Source organism: Aquarana catesbeiana, linkage group LG08 (genome assembly GCF_042186555.1).
Source record: "Aquarana catesbeiana isolate 2022-GZ linkage group LG08, ASM4218655v1, whole genome shotgun sequence".
NCBI lineage: Eukaryota > Metazoa > Chordata > Amphibia > Anura > Ranidae > Aquarana > Aquarana catesbeiana.
Genome location: NC_133331.1, coordinates 62,146,197 through 62,153,339, shown reverse-complemented (window position 1 = coordinate 62,153,339; position 7,143 = coordinate 62,146,197).

The following is a 7,143-nucleotide window of genomic DNA, read 5'->3' as shown; positions in this document are numbered from 1 at the left end:
GGCAAATGACAATCTGCATCTGGTGGCAGGCAAGTGACAATCCGCAACGTGTGGCAGGTGACGTGTATCAGATGTGTGCATCCCCACGACCCCACCGCTCAGGCACCTTAAAATGCAACTTTTGACCTTCAAACTGTGCAGCAACAACATCCAAAACATCATCATGGCTTCTAAAACTCTTTCCTTGATCTTTCAATTTTGGGAAAAGGTAGTAGTCATTGAAGCTCAACTGAAATCACTGTTTTGCACCACAGCTGACATTTCAATAAAGTTAAGCCCCACTGCTGGCACAAAATGGACACCAGCCCATATGCTAAAGCAGAGTGTTTTAGGTATATGGGCTACTATCAACGAGTCCTAAGGGGGAACCCCTGACTATGCACATATTCAAGGAAAATAGGTCAAAGTCTAAATATTCAGTGAGGTTAGAACCATGCTTTTCCATCTTCCCTGTGTCTTCTTTGAAGTGCTAAATCCTTCCAACGTACGTAGTAAATTCGACAGACCTGATACTATGATCCCGGATTTCCTACCATATCTGAAGGGTTAAGGAGACTTTAATCCGACAAACTCAATCGCATCGATAGACAAATTGAAAGCGGCTCAATAAAACAAGTTAGCACCAGAGGACAGCAAGTTTGATGTCTGCTGTATTTTGCTTTCTCGTTAATTTTCCCTGCTGAGGTCATTGCTTCCTAATCCTTCATTACTCAGGGATGGTATCAGCAGGATTGTGAATCCCGATGAGCTGAGACAGGGCTTTTCTGTTGTGTTAATTAGACTCTATAAAAAACACCTCAATCACTGTGCAGAGAGTTACTTTTATTTCCTTTCTGTCCTCGTCTACTGTATTTCACTTAGATGTTTCCCTCTGTAGGTGAGGACTATCTTGTCTATTGTCACGTCTTATTAACATTCTTCATTTACAACATCTTCTCTGTCCCTTAATAATCACTTAATAGCTTGCTTACTTTTCTAGGACTCCCAAGTATCAGTGGAATCAAGGTGTCATTGTTCTGAGACCCCAGATGTCAGTGTGTCTGTATTCTGGAGTGCCAAGTGTCAATGTGTTTATGTTCTGGAATAATAAGTGTCAGTGTGTGATTGTTCTGGAGTGCCAAGTGTCAATGTGTCTATGTTCTGGAATAATAAGGGTCAGCGTGTGATTGTTCTGGGGTGCCAAGTGTCAATGTGTCTATGTTCTGGAGTGCCAAGTGTCAGTGTGTGATTGTCCTGGAGTGCCAAGTGTCAGTGTGCGATTGTTCTGGAGTGCCAAGTGTCAGTGTGCGATTGTTCTGGAGTGCCAAGTGTCAGTGTACGATTGTTCTGGAGTGCCAAATATCAGTGTGCGATTGTTCTGGAGTGCCAAGTGTCAGTGTGCGATTGTTCTGGAGTGCCAAGTGTCAGTGTGCGATTGTTCTGGAGTGCCAAGTGTCAGTGTGCGATTGTTCTGGAGTGCCAAATGTCAGTGTGTGATTTTTCTGGAGTGCCAAGTGTCAGCGCGTGATATTTTTGAAGTGCCAAGTGTCAATGTGTCCTTGTTCTGTGAACCCAAGTGTGCCATTCTTCTGGATACCCCAAGTGTCATCATTTCAATTCTGTGGGACCCCCAACTGTCAGTGTGTCATTGTTCTAGGACCCCAAATGTCACTGTATCATTGTTCTGAGACGCAAAGTGACAGTGTTTTTATTGTTTTGGGATCAAGTGTCTAAGTACTTCCTCTGATATTCTACCCCCCACGTTTCATTGTTCTGGATCCCCCAATTAACTGTGTGTACTGCTCTTGTATTTGTAGTTTCACCGTGTCCTTATTCTGAGTTTCCAAAAGCAGTGTGTCAGTTTTACAGGAATTCGTATGTCTTTGTTCTGTGACCCCAACGTGTCTGTACTTCATTTTTTGGGGATTCCCAGTTGTGTGCGTGTCATTGTTTTGTAATCTCCCATCATCAGTTTTTCATTATTGTAGGCCCTTTTTTTTTTTTTTTTTTTAGTATTTTTTTAGGGCCCCCAATTGTCAGTGTTTCATTGTTTTTGGACCCAAAGTGTCATTCTCTTGGGACATCCAACTGTTACTCTGTCATTGTTGTGAGAACAAAGGAGTCAGTGTGTCTTTGTTCTGCATGGTATTCAGTAGAATTTTTTACTTATGAGACAAGTTTAAAAAAAGTAGCTACATACTGTTTTCTCCTACCAATAGATGCATCATTATAAGTATCATTTTGAGAATTTTACTGCTTGTCCTGTCATCCACAAGACACATTGGTGACATTCTGGCCAATGAAAACTGAAGGAGATTGAAAAGTTGCATATGTAAATGGATCCATATTTCATGGCCGTAAAATGAAAATGAATTTTCAGGATGTGTAATGTATACACAGTATATGCTTGAAATATAGTTCCATCTGATGGCAGTAAAACTCAATACAACCATCAAGTTTACTGTAAATAAGATAAAATGAGCTATTTAAAGGTAATGTCAAATTGCTCATTTCAGAAGACTTCCAAACATCTAAAACTCCACTAATTAGAAGACGAAATCTGAAGGAGTTTTTATTCAGCTTAATTTAAAGTTCTGCCAATGGTTATGACCAGAGACATTTCTGCTGAAGTCAGGCGATGTCATCCAACATTAATGAGATTGTTTCAAAGGATACTATTATCTGGATAATGCAAATATACATAGTACATAGATGTATGGGGTGGTGCAGCATGGTGTGGTGGTTAAGAGTCCAGTTGCGAGAAACAGAACTTATATTAAAGTTAAATTTTGCAATTCACAACGGGCCTGCTAGGAAATCACCCGACCAGGAACACTTACATGATATAAGAGTGACGTGTAGCAGAGCAGGTCTTGGATGTGCCGACAGCATCTGTCTTGAGGGGTGGAATGCAGCCTGGCCAGTCTGAACCCAAATGTTGAGGCTTCCAGGAAGGATGGCCTGTCCCTATCCTTACCCTACTCATCTGGAACCTCTACATACTGTTGTTAACTGTCATTGACAGACAAGTGATCTGTTCCTACTCACCAAACCTGGGAGCTGAGGTCTTAAATAGACTCTGCTTGAGCCAGGATGTCCACCAGAGTCACATGGGGTGGCAGCATCCAACCGGATAGTTTCCTCAGTGACCCAGGAAACCATAGAGGAACCATGTCCCTCTTGACTTCCTCTCTCTCTGTAATACTGCTGCGGTTGAGCGCCACCTGCAGTGGAGGAAATGTAGCAGCAAAACGGCACAAAATGTTTTTGTGATACCAGGGATAACTCCGGACAAAAGACTTCAGGAAAACAAACTTTCTTTATTCTCGCCAGAGAGAGACACCCGACTAATGCCAGGAAGTTAAGTGTATTCTTCTGGGCGTTAAAAGCATATATATATATATATATATATATATATATATATATATATATATATATAATAAAACAATTGCATCACAAATATATTTCCTCTAGGAGGAGACTCCTGGCCTACTTAACCAATCACAAAGATACACATATTAGAATACATTAATTATTCATAACATAGAAGCTGAGTATTCTTAAATCTGTAAACTTTCCAACATAAATTTCACAATCACTTTATACGGCTAAGTTCCCCTTATCTGTCTGACAAACAAGCTATTCATAGCATTTACAGGAAGAGAAGGAGGAAGGGTTAGATGTAGGTGTTAGTTGAAACTCTTTGCAAGTAAAAAACATTTAATCCGAAGCAACCATTTTGTTACAGTATCCATCGTGTTCTAAATTCAGCCATTTTGTCTAAGCTGGGCTGATATCACAAAAGCAGACCGCACCTGTCTATCATGGGTGTGCGCAGCCTTATGCATTAGGGTGTGCACCCCAAAGCTCAAACACACACGCGTGTGTATATATATATATATATATATATATATATATATATATTTATTTACATTATGTTACTAAAAGTATTGGGACGCCTGCCTTTACATGCACATGAACTTTAATGGTAGGCTGTCAGGGATACCCTTACTGGTATCGGCTTACCCGTAAAGGTAAGCCAATACACCGACAGTGTACATGAGACCTGCATGGCATCAGTGATCTGCTGATCGCTGGTACAATGCTTTCCAGGATTCTGCAACAAAAAATAATAAATGCACATTTTTTTTATTGATGGGCACGCTGGCAGCAATTGAAGGGCACAGTGTCAGAAATTGATGGGCACACTGGCAGCAATTGATAGGCACAGTAGCGGCAATTGATGAGCACACTGCACTGGCAGCAATTGATGGGCACAGTGTTAGCTATTGATGGGCACACTGGCAGCAAATGATGGGCACAGTAGCAGTAATTGATGGGCACACTGGCAGCTATTGATGGGCACAGTGGCAGCAATTGATGGGTGCAGTGACAGCAATTGATGGGTACAGCAGCTGCGTTTGATGGCACAGTGGCGGCAATTTATGGGTACAGTAGCTGCGTTTGATGGGCACAGTGGCTGCATTTGATGGCACATTGGCAGCAATTGATGGCACAGTGACTGCATTTGATGGCACAGTGGCAGCAATTGATGGCACAGTGGCTGCGTTTGATGGGCACAGTGGCTGCGTTTGATGGGCACATTGGCTGCGTTTGACCCTGTGGCACACCCCGTGGGCATGCCTATGCTGTCTATAGATAGATTAAAAAGGTTTCCCTGCACTCAGCTTAATATTGTGTAGTGCTGGATTGTGGCCCTCTTGCATATTTCAGGTATCCTTGGCTCCACCTCAGCTTTCCATTCTGTTTCCCACCTCTGGATTGGGCAGTCCAGCAGGGAGACAAAGTTCTGAGAGAGAGAAGAACTTTGGCCAAAGCTGTGGCCGGACTTTAGCTCCAGCGTCAGGAATGAATGAGCTGTGGGGTGGGAGCAGTCTAGCCCAACTAAAACAAGAGAGTGTGCTGCCTGAGAGCCCAGTAGCAAGTGACATAGACTGCAGTAGACAGAGCAGGGAGACCCTAGGTAGGCTATGGGCCAAGCTTATGGGAATGAAAGCTAAGGACTGTGCAAAGCAGAAAGAGAGCTGCAGAGATCCCAGGTAGGGAACCGTGTAGGCAGGTGCAGTTTACCTTCTCCGCTGCAGCTGGGGAGGAGGTCAGGAGGGGAAGCTGTCTGGTTGGATGCTGTCACCCCATATGACTCTGGCAGCCATCTTGGGTCAGGCAGAGTATTTTTAAGGCCATGGCTCCCAGGTTTGGCACTCTTTATGCGAGTGAGTAGAATAGGGAAAAGTACCTTGTCTGTTAAGGACAGTACTAGGGAAAGGTTCCTGACGAGGAGAGAAAGTGTAGGGTCGCAACTCCTCTGGGTAACATCCTGCTTGAGCACGAGATGGCCAGGCTGCAATCCATTCTCTTAACAGGTGCTGTCAGTCTGCCTGAAACCTTGTTGGAAACCATGAGTGCACTCGGTTGGGCAGTCTTGCTACATTACTTCAATACAAGTTTTTTTATTGTATCTGACTATGTGCATTATTGCTGCCACACCCCACCTGCAACCAGGCATCACAGATTGCTGCTGTGTTGAGTCAATAGACCCCAGCAGACACCACGTACAGGTGCAGGCTTGAAAGGGGAGCCTCAGAGTGCAGCAAGAGCTCTCACTTGGCCTCCATGGATCAGACCATCGACGCCTACATTGCATTACCTTATCTGAACCTTATCTGAATTGAACTTGTTTTGCTGCCACTGGAACTTTGTTTTTACAAGTAGAATGTGGGACCTATGACCCTTTCCTATCATTCCCTTGTGCCTCACAAATACCCTCAGGACCCCACCGCCAACAGACTGTATACCTGTTCTAGGCCATACTGTTTATTACATCTCAAGGTGTTCACTTTTAGAGTTAAGCAAACCATTGACAGTGAACATTTCTTTCTTGCAACCACAGGTTGCAGGAAAGAAATTTGCATGATTCCCCAGTCAACACAGACAGGAATCCCCTCCTGCTAAGACAGTGGAGTTTATTTAGTAAAGCTGGAGAGTGCAAAATCAGGCTCAATTCTGCATAGAAACCAATCAGCTTTCAGGTTTTATTGCCAAAGCTTATTTGAACAAGCTGAGGTTTGAAGCTGAAGTGAGCCTGATTTTGCACTCTCCAACTTTAGTATGTAAACCCTATTGTATTCTCCCAGCAGGGGGGGAGGGATTGCCAGGGGGTAGGGGAAGCCGTCCCTGCCAGGAGAAGGCATTGATTATTGCTAGCGGGTATAGCAGTCACTAGCGATAATTGCAAGTAAATCTGACAGGCTGGTTGTATACAAGTTGATCGATCATTTAGCCTGCCCACACACTGTTTGAACCTTGGCCAGTTCATCATGAACCATAAACCATCTATATCCGGCCTTATTCTCTATTGTGTGTTATTACATTATTGTCAGATGGTCTGTTCAGCTGTTATCTGCCCATTGCCTTTGGTAAGACCTTTCATGGAATGGGAGTCATAGGCCCCATTTTATTGTTGTTTGTTCCTGTGCTGGATATGGAGTTAAGATTTTTATTGCTGTTGTAGCGCCTACCCCGATTTTCTGGGAGCCTGATGGTGACTACCAGGGGTAGGGAGGGCTGACATAATTTCTTAGGGTGCAGGTTACTAGGCATGGTGGGTGATGAGCAGCAAAAAGTATCCCAAACAGGCGTGGACAGAAAAAGATGGGGCTAACCGAATAGCGGTACACACCAATGTACTAGTATCAAAATATAATTTATTGGTATATAAAAAACACACATGGGGGTAAATTGATGAGACCAATGACAAACTAACCCTGGCTCCGGTTGGTGACAGGCCACAATGGGCTAATACAGAACAACCACAGATAAGGGGGACAAGACAACAAGTAACAAAACAGATATGAACAAAAACTGTGCCACAACTAGGGTAATTTACATGATAAGCTGCCCCTATAAAAAAAATATATATTGGCAAAACCAAACGCCAGTTGAGAATCTGTTTGGGGGAACACATGAGGGAGATCGTTGAAAAAAATTCTGACAAACCTGTGGCCAGACATTTTGCACAGTTTCACCAGGATAACTTGTCTGGCATGACGGTTAAAGGTATTTACTCACTCAACCTTTCATCCCGTAGAGGGGATTTTGACCAGATTCTCCAGCAAAAGGAGAAATGGTGGATCTTCCGTTTAG